Source organism: Vitis vinifera, chromosome 10, assembly GCF_030704535.1.
Source record: "Vitis vinifera cultivar Pinot Noir 40024 chromosome 10, ASM3070453v1".
NCBI classification, from domain to species: Eukaryota; Viridiplantae; Streptophyta; class Magnoliopsida; order Vitales; family Vitaceae; genus Vitis; species Vitis vinifera.
This window is the reverse complement of record NC_081814.1, coordinates 15565933-15579119: the sequence shown is the minus strand read 5'-3', so window position 1 is coordinate 15579119 and position 13187 is coordinate 15565933.

The following is a 13187-nucleotide window of genomic DNA, read 5'->3' as shown; positions in this document are numbered from 1 at the left end:
TGGCAGCTTTCCATTATTCCTTTCTTACCATTTGAAATTTTGAAATTTGAATGGTGAGAGAAGGGGAGTGCTGTGGAGAGTGCCCAGGCAACGGTCGGATTGTGCTGGTGGGCCCCACAGTTTAGGGTAGCGTCTGTGGGAAATATGCTTAGAGATTACCGCATTCTTGTAATTTAGCAGTGGCGGAGTTCCCTCCTTTGCTTTCTCCCATGACACGTTGGCCAATGAGCTAAAGCTTTGCAAACCATTTTTTAGAAAAAGTAATCAATTGTTTTAGATGATAACCTAACAAGCTTTTTTATTTATGGTTCATTTGACTTAATTTTAAGCTTATAAAGGAAGTCTTTTTTTAAATGGAAAAACTTTTTTAAAAAAAAAAAATCGTTAATTTTTAATTATTATATTTAGTGAGATTACAAATATTCCTATAAACTTTTGTATTTAAAACAAATAATTTTTTTTTTAAAAACTCTTTTAATGTTGTAAATTTCATAATTAGCTTTTAGGTCCTAATGCTTTTTTTTTTAAACTCAATTTAGTTACAATCAAACACTAGACTAAAGAACTTTTATTATCTAAAAGCTCTTTTAAGTCTCACAAATCAGTCTTTGTGGAAATAGTGTGCTCCAACCTAGCACATTTCTTTCTTCTTCTTTTTTTTCTTTGAAAAATTTCTAAAAATTTAATAATTAAGAAATGAACATATTTTTTATTTCTAAATTTATAAATAAAATCATTTAAAAAAAATTATTTTCAATTTTAGTATCAACTAAGTCAAATGGTTTTTCATTAATGTTTTTGTTTTTTTTTTTTCTCTAAATTTGAAGTAGGGAATTGAAAATAGCTTCAAGATGTGAGAGGAAAAGAAGATGATGAAGGGTAGAAAGCGATCAAAATGAAAATATGAAATTAATTAGGTTACATTTGGATAACGGGATAGGATAAGATAGAATATATATATATATATATATATCTTATAATATCATATCTCAGTACATAAAAAATTCGATGAAAATGAAAATGATGAAATTAGGTTACGTTTGGTTGGTGAGATAAGATATGATAGAATATATATATTTTAAGATATCATATCTCATTAGATAGAAATACTTTTAATGAGATATGATATTTTTGAATATTATATCCAATGCTCATGATATCATGAAGTAACATATCCAATGAGATATATTATATTTATATTTAGTTTATAAAATAAATAAATAAAATAACATGAAATATATGTTATTTTTTTAATGTTTAAAATAAAAATTATATTATATTCTAATATTTTTTATTTAAAAAATGAAATTTATATTACTTTTAACAATATTCATTATTAAAATATTTAAACTTTATGATATATATATATATATATATATATATTCTTATACTAGTGGTACCATTTATGAATGAAATATAGATGGTATGATTAAGTACAACATACTAACTTTCAAGAAATGCTCATGGTTAGCACAACCTATAAGTTAAACATAGACTATTAGATCATGTTGTAACTTAGACACTTGTTGATAGGTTTACAGGTCAACTGAAAGAATGATGGGATAACTATCTCACACAAAATGATAGTAATGTTATCTTAAAAGCCTATAGGATAAATGCAAACAATGAAGTTGTTAAGGATAAAGAAGGACAAAATATAGAATATATATATATATATATATATATATATATATATATATATATATATATATATTATAAATATTTTTTAGTTCTTTTTTTTAATCAAAAATTTAATTTTATAATAAAAAGTTTTTATTTAGAAAAATAAATAATATAAAAAATTAATAAATTAATAAATTTATGGTACATAGGATATACATATCCTATATCTTAGCTTAGGATTAACATATTTCATATAGAAAGAATATATATAAAACAAATGATGGATATTGTATCTCACTGCTTATCTTATCTTATGTTTGGTTGAACATAAATAAGTGATAAAATAAATTATCCTACCTTTTATCACCATTCAAACATAGGATAGGATATGATATCCCTTTTTTTTTTATCCTCTCTCATGTTATATCCTGTTAACCAAATATGGCTTAGAGTCGATGTTTAAATGAAGTGGATGAAAGTTGAAGAAAAAGGTAATGTGATTTTTTTTTATTCTTCTCTTAAAAAAAACGATGATTATATATTCAAAGTGAAAAAGGATACACATAAAACTTTTATTATTATTATTTTTTCATGATTTAAAATTGTTTAGAAATCAATTTAAATTTTTATAAAATTTAGTTGATATTACTTTAGCTATATTATCCCTCCATTTACCTTTGGGTAATGGATATATGCCATTACATGATATTTAGAAGTAGGGTACTTGACTTGCATATATGCCTCTAATTAACTAATGTTGGTTATGCTACAAAGAGTATAGGCCACCTATTTTAACTTCTTTTTTTTAATTGCATCTTCTTTGGAGACAACAGTTGCATGCTTTGACATTGGACCAATTGTTGGGCTCCCTAGTTACAAAACAATAGTTGAGTAAGATTCAAGTTGATCGATTGGAGGGATGGCCATGATTGTGTAATATGGGAAAACACTTGTAAACTTTTCTAGTTGAAGATGTACCAATAGATAATGTACATTTAGCTTCATTTATACAATGTCACCAACCAAGCACCAAGCTATATATATACTCATGAAAGAGAATATGATTGATAATTCAACATTGTCCCTAATAACGTAAAATAAATAATTTTAAATTATTGAATTTGCTTTTGCATTTCATGTTTGTGCTTATCCAAAATCTACTTATATGTAAATGAGAATATAAAATATTCACTACCAACATCAATTTTATATATAAGTTTTCATATTCAACTCATATAAATCACCAAAATATATTGTTTAAATTTAAATAAAACTAAATCGTATGTTTGAGTTGAACACGATAAAAAAATATACAAATAAAACATAAAATCATAACCAACAACATTTCTTGATGCATAATTTCACATCTCTATAACTTGCAACAAAAACAAATAAATAATAAAAAGATTATCAACACAACAAAATATCACAAATTCAATTAATTCAAAGTCATAAAATAATATACTCAAACTTAAATTTAATTTAATATGCAATGGTATTGAAATTTAAGATAGGAGACAAATTAATACATATTAAATTTTTGGTGTATCAAACATCTCCACTTAAAAGCAAATTAAATTGTATTATTTATCAATTATTTGTTAACCGTATTAACTTAATCTTGGTATTATATAGAACCAACTCATCCTAAGCTATAACAAGAAATTATATTTTATTATTTATTAGTTGTTTGTTTACCATGTGAACTTAATTTTGATATTATATACAACCAACTCATTCTAACCAATAGCAAGATCAACATTAAATGATGTTAATAGTAGTTGAAAAAATATGGGTATTCCTCTTAATACCCCTTGAATAACTAAAAGTCCAATAGGAACACCCAAAAGGGTGTGAAAGGGTGTGAAAGGGTGACTTCAAAAATTAAATCAATATTTATAAATTATAATAACTTTTTCTTATCCCAAGATATTATAGGGATAACCTTTATATTCAAAAAGAATTTCACCCCAATAAAAATATGATTTTTATAGTTAATTGACATCCTAAGATTAACAATATAGGTTGAAATATGTTAGAAATAATAATGATAACCACCAAAATAACCAACCTAAAAAACTCAACAACAATCCCAACAAATCAATCAAAGATATCCTGAGAGAAGTTAGGGATAACAATAATTTGTTATAAGAATAACTACCATAATCACTAATTAATTAATCAATCCAATTTAATTAATATCTTCAACTTGAATATGTGCAGGAATGAATATGAATCTTTTAGAGTAGTCTTATAAGATATTAGGTTAAAATAATTAACCTATTTTAGGCAATTCAAACATAATATCAAATATAAAAAAAATAGACAACGAGGGACAAGATTTTTACATAGAAAATCCCCACAAATTGTGGAGATAAAAAATCACAAGGTCTAAAACTTGTCAATCAAAATCCACTATTCGAAATCAACTTGCACAGTTTTATCTTGTCACTTTACCCTAAAGACTTACACTCTAATACCTACTACTTGATCCACGTCTGTGATATAACAACTACATGTTGCTCCTTAGTAGATCCTTCAGTCTCTTCAAAGAGATTACAGTCTTCGACCAACAATTCAAATAATTGAATCCTTTAATAAAAGAACAAGAATGGTGTAGCAATAAGGATTTTCTCACCAAAGAGCACCTTTAAAGAATGCTCTGTCTCTAACAATTAGATCTCTATAATATCTAATCTCTTGACTCAAATCTCTAACCCTTAAAGGGTTATAAGAGAGGTATTTATAGGCAAAAGTTATAAGGATTTTGGTATCACAAGTTTCCAAATTGGAGTTGGACAAAATTCATTCAAAATATGTTTTTAAACTCGGTAAGATTGTCATGACTACTTGAGCAGACTTGGATCACTTAAGCGCTCTAATATTTTGAGTGCTCTAGTCGTTTAAGCGAGATTAATCACTTGAGCACTCTAATTGCTTGAGCATTCCTTACTTTTTGAGAAATCATTTTTAAAAATATTTTCCTTACTTTTTGAGAAATCATTTTTAAAAATATTTTCCATACTTTTTGAGAAATCATTTTTAAAAATATTTTAAGCTAAAGTAGTAGTAGTAGTAGTAGTAGTAGTATTAGTAGTAGCAATATTAATAACAACAACAATAATAACCTTCTTCCCAAAAAAATAACCAATAAATTAATTAATAGTAGTAGTAGTAGTAGTAGTAGTAGTAGTAGTAGTAATATTAATAACAACAACAATAATAACTTTTTTCCCAAAAAAACATTACTAATAAATTAATTAAGTTAATCTCAAACTAAACACTATAAGACCCTTCTTCCCAAACAAACATAACCAATAAATTAATTAAGCTAATCTCAACCTAAACATTGCAAAATATGATTATCTATACCTCTAAAAATTTCAAAAATCATTCAACCTATCATCAATAAACATATCAATAAGGAATTCATATGTACGTAATAACTATGTTTTCTAGATTAAACTTATTATGTAATAAGAATAATTATAAGTTCTAAGCATATGTTTTAACAATAACAGCAACAACTATAACATTTTTCTTAAATAAGCATAACCAATAAAATTAATTTAGATATTCTCAAATGAAATGAAAATAAGTCAATAATCTTGTAAAAAAAAGCCTAAAATACACAAAACCAATAAGCAAAGCCAATTTTTGTAAACACTATAAGACATGATTACTTTTACCTTTAAAGATTTCGAAGATCTTTCAACCCATCATCACTAGACATATCAACAAAAAATTCATATCCACATAATAACTTTGTTTTTAAGATTAAACATATTACGTAAGAAGGATAATTATAAGTTTTAAGCATATGTGCTTGTACAATGTTTCATATTTTTTAAATAAATTTATTATTAACTTCTAATTTAAAAAAGATCTTATATTGTTAGAATGGAATAATATATCAAAATTTTCAAACTCTTTCAATTGTTATAAAATGGTTGCAAGTCGAGACTGAATGACAACTTAGACTTGATCATTCACGTTTGTTTGTTGTGATGCTACTTGGGACTTTAAGTACTCTTGTTGTTCTCACTCATAACCTTCCTTTCTTCTTCAACTTGCCTTTTGAGTTCCTCATTTTCTTTCTCTAGCTTCTTATTGATCTGTTCTTGACGTGAAGATGTCTTGGGCTTTGGCTCAGCCCCACGACCACGTATAAATCTCGAACGCTCTAGTCCTAACATGAACTCAAACCTTTGATCCTTGGTCATGCCTTTCTTGATTGGTTGTAACTCTAACTTTCGAAGCTCTTCCTACATTAAAAAACCATTAGAAATTATTGTTATAATTCAATCAAAATAATACATAATATATCAAAATGAATAAAAATGAGCATGATAATCTACATAGACTTCCTATGATCTCAAATCAACCCAAATATTCTTCTTCTTGCTAAATCAAGTAGTAAACCATAAGTCAATTCGAGAGGGTAAGTCCCTAATCTTAGGATCACACTACCACTACACAAATAAATACATAAAGATATATCTTTATGAAAACAAATAGATTCAAAATTTTAGGAACTCTCACATTATCATAACTTATTCAAGCAAAAACCTTTGTCCCTTTGACATGACCAATTTTTTGTTTCCCCATATTCTCTGTGTTTCTCTTGCTCATTTTCTATATGAAGAAAACTACATATTAGAAGTAACAAACACAAAAATGATACATTGGAAATTTATTATAAAAGTTAGCACCTTAAATTATTCTGATCCAAAATACATAACAAGAATAGCCCAAGTATCTTCATTCACACTCGGTGAAGGATTTTTTAATCTCATTTCATCATTGTCATACTTGCAATAACAATCCTTGTCCAATCTATACCTATAGGCCCTACATTGACGGTTCAGTTATTGATATATAACCTCTTGGATATGAGGTTTCTATTTTAGAGTAAACTTTTGCTACAAAATATTGTAAGAATAAATACATATATACAAGGTATAACGCTAAGTATATGTAGAAAATTTCAAATTGGAATACAGATTTGTTAAAGTATATTGGTTACCTTTGTAGAATCTACATCTTCATTTTGTCATCATCTGAAATCACCTTCCATTTAGGGAACTGAAGCAGAGTCATTTATAGAACAATAATTCCTAATTCAATGATTAATGCTTGTACATTATTACCAATGGCTCACATCAAGTGTGGTGGAATTTCTATCCTTAGTTTTCCCCTACACATCTTTGTTTCACAAGTCCAATGCTCACAATCTTTTCTCGCCCTTTCTTCTTGGGTGTGCTTGGAGCTAATAAAAAAAACAATATAATATTTAATTCAATTATAAAATATATTTGATATTCCATAACAAAAAATAATTGTATAAGATAAAAAAACTTATCATTAAAATACTTGTTGTTAATGATATTATTATTTGGAGTAAATACCTCCAATTGTAATGGGTTTGAGAGTCTTATCTTAGTTGAAGATTGTCTTCTTGCTCGACTTTTGTTAACCATATTTATGTTTTATCTTATAACACTTTGTATTAGACTTAATAATTGAATATAAATATATGACATTAACAAGACCTTCACATGCACAAGATTTAAAATTATACAAAAAAATATAGCTAAAAAAATTGTGACTAATATATATAAATTTTGAAAGAATAATAATATGAGCATATCATAACAATTACATCAAGTCATTGCTATCACTATTAACATCAATGTTTATTTCATCTTGCTCAAAATTAAAATCAATGAAAGTACATTCATTTTCACTTTCATCATTACTAGAAGTGTCTAAATCATCATTTACCCCTTCATCATGAATTAAATGACTTGTATCAATAAAAATTGGAAGGATATCATCTTTATGTCATGAGAAAATATCATTAATGTTAAGTGACTCTTTTTGTTGATTTGGCTCATCATCAATGCTTAACTCCTCATCTTCATGTTTTGGAACATCATACAAGTCTCAAGCTTGTGTATCTTCACCACAACTTTCCAATTACTACTTAACTTAGAGTTTTTAAGATAAAAGATTTGTTCAGTTTGTGAGGCTAACACAAATGACTCATTATTATTCCATTTCTTTGTGACATTAATAATGATGTAATTATATTTGTCTATTTGAAATCCTCTACTTTCATGGCCAATATCCCACTAGTTACATTTAAATAGAAAAACGTTATTCTCACCAAAAAAATCCAAACGAATCATATTAGTCAAAATACCAAAGTAATTTTTATTCCTAGTTTCATGATCTCTCTTTACCATTACACCACTATTTTGACTTTTTCAAAGCATCTTATGATCTTTATATGAAAGCGTAAGCCATTCATGATGCAACTCTTAAAACGGGTGACTCTTTTGTCTAGACCTGTTACTAAATTAAAAAGTTTTTCATTTACCAGTGCACTAATTTGATTGTACAATTATGTAACCTATTCAAGAAAATGAATATCAATGAAATAAACTAGTGATATGTTAATCAAGCCTAATAAAAAACAAAAGTTTATGGAACTTACATACTCCTCAAACCATTTAAGGAACCTATATACATGCTTTTTTATAGCATTTTGTGAACTTTCTTTCTTTATTTTTTCTTCATACTCCCTATATAAAATAGATATAGTTATAACCTTAAATAAAAACAAAAATAAAGATAAGCTAGATAAATGAAGATTATGATATAAGCAAGGCATAAATCTAGGTAATTGTAATACTTAAGAAGTGCTAAAACTTCATCACAATTCTTTAACACATATATTCGAACTTGCTCCCAAACTTTGCCATCGATATATCCACACCTAAAGATCAACTTCTTTGTCGACAACAACCTCACAACAACTGAAGTATTGCTCCTCTTTCTCACTCCAACGACTACATCTTAACCAAATTTCTCATTTGACGGTGACACAGCGTGAAAAACTGCATCTTCTTCATCTTGATTGTTAATAGGTAGATCTTCATATTTCTTCTTCTTTCTCTATCACTTGCCCTCTTCTTAGTCTCATGCAATCACACTCTTCTCATATGTTCTTCTCTCTCTTTATTTTTCACTATCTTCAATGTCCAATTCCTCGCAACTTCAACTACCCACTATTTTTCTTCTTTGGTTCTTTACTTTTTTTTTTTCCTCACAACAATCTCAAATAAATCCCAACAACAGCATTTATTGCACCCAACAACACTTATTGCACTTGGCAACAACATTTATGGCATGCATAGTGTAATGAGCAATGGTGCATTGTTCATTTAATCGTTGCACCAACATTAATTTTTAAACAATGCACACAACACCATTTTTTTAAACAATGCATAACATTATTTTCATATGGTAGTATTTTTTAAACAATGCACCTAACATTGCTCTTTTAAATAGTGCACCCAACACTATTCTTTCACTATTCTATGCTTTATTTTTATTTTTTAATTGTTGATTTGATATTTCAATTATGTCTTATTTTTTTAAGGTCAATTATATAATGAAATTTGATTGTTTTTGTTATTATTATTTTTTAGAATGAGTTCCTCTTATTTGAAAGCATCACAAAAAGATTTTGTGTGGAAATATTTTGTTAAAGTCTCCGAGGAAAAGCATATATGATGTAAGTTTTATAATCAAAGATGTGCGGGAGGGGTGAATAGACTCAAGCATCACTTAGCCAAAACTCATCATGGTATGAAACTATATAACAAAATCAATGAAGATGTTAGATTGGAATGCCAAAAGACATTAAGCAATTGTAAGGAACAAAAATTAAAAAGAAATGAATTGCTCTAAGAAATCGGTGTGGATCCAAATGAGAGTGTTTTACCTAAAACAATGGGGACATTGTGGAGTGGGAGTGGAAGTAAGTGTAAATGAGAGTGGACAACCTATACCTAAGGGACCCATAGATAAATTCGTCATTTCACAACCCAAACAAGGTACATTGAGTTCTAAGTGGAAGCTAAAAGAAAGGAAGTGTGTAAAAAAAATTTGTCAGTTTATGTACTCAAAATGTCTCCCATTAATACAGTGAATGATCCTTATTGGGTTCCTATGGTTGATGCAATTGAAAATTTTGGGCTTGGATTTAAGCCTTCATCTATGCATGAATTGAGGACATGGATTTTGAAAAAAGAAGTGAATGATATAAATATTATGATGGAAGAACGCAAAAAAGCTTAGAAACAATATGGATGTTCAATTATGTCAAATAGTTGGACAAATGGAAAGAGTAGATGTCTTATAAATTGTTTGGTGAATAGTTCTATTGCCACATGGTTTTTGAAATTAATTGATGCATCTGATATGATAAATAAAAAAAAAAGAAAAAGAATTGATGTTCAAGCATCTTGATGAAGTGGTTAAAGAAATTGGAAATGAGAATATTGTGCAAGTTATTATTAATAATGCATCTCATTATGTGAATGTTGGAATAAGGCTTATGGAAAAGATGAAAAGATTGTGGTGGACTCTTTGTGCTGCTCATTGCATAGATTTGATGTTAGAGGATGTTGAGAAGCTAAATGTTCATGTTAATGCACTTTTGCGTCCTATGCAAGTGATGAAGTTCATATATGGACATACTTGGGTTCTTAGCTTGATGAGAACATTTACAAAAAATCATGAACTTATTCGTCCAACATTACATAGTTTTCTACCACATTTCTTACTTTCCAAAGTCTTTATAAGTAAAAACAAGCTCTTATAGTAACGTTCTCCTTTGAAAAATAGTGTTCTAGTACATGGACCAAAAAGGTAGAAGGTGTAAAAACTCGAAGTATAGTGTTGTTTGATCTAAATTTTTGGCCTCATGTTACTTTTTGTATTAAGACCACTATTCCATTAGTAAGTGTCTTAAGAGAGGTTGATCAGAGGAAAGACCATCCATGGATTATATTTATGAGTTAATGGACTCGATTAAAGAGAAAATTGCACTTAATTGTGAGGGCATGGAAAGGAAATATGGCCTAATTTAGAGAAAAATATATACAAAATGGACTCCACAACTTCATTGACCTTTACACGTAGCAAGTTGTTATCTTAATCCTTAATTGAGCTATGAAGATAAGTTCTAATGTGGATGAGGTGAGGAAGTGGTTATTTGAATGCATGGATAGATGTTAGATTACCAAGAATATTTAAAAGCTGACATTCAATTAGACTCATATGACCAAGCAATAGGTGAATTTGGAAACCGTATTGCAATTGATTCTCTAAAATTAAGAGTTTTACGAGTTGTGGATGCTTTTTGAGGGTTCCACATTAGAGTTGTAGAAATTTGTTGTTCGAGTCCTTAGCCTCACTTGTAGTGCTTTGGATGTGAGAGAAATTTGAACACTTTTGAATTGGTAATATTTTTATTTTTAAAAAAATTAGTATATACATTTTTATTCTAATGTTAGAGAACTTTAATTTAATTTCAACATATAAATTTGTTTCTATTATTGTTTGTAGATTCATGCCAAAAAGAGAAATAGACTCAAACATAGGAGGTTAAATGTTTTAGTGTATGTGAGGTATAACACTAAATTAAGAAAACAAAGTCTACAAAGGAAACAAAATGTTGATATGATTTTGGTAGATGATGTTGTTCTGATTTTGGTAGATGAGATTGATTTAGATGATGAGTGGATTGTGGAGAAAGAAGATCCCCTCCTCGAGCTTAATTTTTGTTGGCTTGAAGATAATGAACTATTTAATATTGATGTCATTAGAATTGTGTCATCCCAAGACTAAGAGACTCAAGTGTCATTGAACAAGATGGTTTCTTCACTAACTAACAAAAGAAAACATGGTGAATTTGCAAGTACTAAAAATTTTTAAGTTATAAATTTTATTAAATTTATTAATAAACTTATAATATTTACACCTAATTTACACTTTATATTAGGTAAAAGTGGAGACAAAAGCAAATGGAAAGAGTTGAATTTGACGCCAACTCAGGAAGATGAGGAGTTAAGATGAAATGAGATGGTTTGATAGTACGAACTTTACTACTATTGATACATTGGATGAGGATGATGATGACATTAGAGAGGATAATTTAAGTTGAAACATTCTAGTGATATGTGTTGAACTTTATTTGATATTTTGTGACTTGGTTATGGTTGTTTATGAAAGTTTGGAACTATTAGTATGGTTGTTTTTATTTTCTATTGTGACTTAGTCATGGTTTGTTGTGAAAGTATGGAACTAGTAAGGTTTTTTTATAATTCTAATGGATTGTTTTCATGTTTTTAATTTATATTATTTTATTTTTATTTTTCTATATTTTAAAATATTTATTAATTATAAAATAAGGGTCTTAAAAGTTTTATGCCTCAACACTTCAAGGCTTACGCCTCGCCTCGTGGGCATAAAAACACCTCACCTTATGCCTTTGCCTTTAAAAACTTTGTATAAATCCTCTCACCTTCTCATATATATTTTTTTTATTTAAATTAAATAAAAATCTTGTTAGTTAACATCAACAATAAAATAAGAAAATTTTAAAAATTAAAAATATAATTAAAACTAAGATACATAAAAATTAAATATAATTAAAAACCAAAAAACCTTAAAAATTAAAAAATAAAATAGGAAAAAGTGAGTTTTGATTCACTAATTTGAAAAAATATAAGAAAAAGAACTTTAACTTTTATAAATCAATTTTATCTTCATCTATTTAAAAATATTTTAAAATATATTCATTTTTTCATAAGTTAAATATTTAAATTTTTGAAAGAGTCAATTTTTTTGGTTGAAAAAATAAAAGTCAATACAAATAAAAGTCAATTTTTTTAAAAAAATTTTAAAGTTTTTTTGGTTTTAATTGTATTTAATTTAATTTAATTTTTTGTTTTAACTATATTTAATTTTTAAGTATTTTAGTTTTAATTGTATTTTTAATTTTTAAAATTTCTTATTTTATTGTTGATGTCAACTAACAAAAATTTTATTTTATTTTATTTTTTTTTTTAAAAAAGAAGATGAGTGAATTTATATAGTATACTATATAAAATCATTATTAATTAGGGAATTACAAATATTTTTATTTATCACTTGAGGATCTTGAAGAAATTTTCCAAAATAATTTGTATATAATATTATATAATAAAAAAAATTATAATATATTTATTTATAATATACTTTAATCAAATTAAAATGATAAATTAATTTTTTAATCATTTTATTTAATATTATCAAGTAAAATGACATTTTAGGAAATAATTATTCGACTTGTATGAAAGTACATGTATTTTAAAATATTTTTAAATAAATGAAGATAAAACTGATTTATAAAAGTTGAAGTTTATTTTTCTATATTTTTTCAAATAAGTGAATTAAAACTCACTATTCCCGATAAAATATATACTTTTATTCTATTTTTAGCTCTTTCATGATATTTATATTGTTATGTCAGAGTAATTTAATTAAGTGAAAATTAATATTTTATTTTTATATTTTTAGCTTTAATTTTTTTTTAACTTTAATTATATTTTAAATTTTTAAAATTTTTTATTTTATTAATCTCAAATCAGCAGTAAAATAATTGTTAATTATTGTTATTAACATCATAGGTAAAAAGGTCATTTTAAGAAACAATAATTTAAGTTATG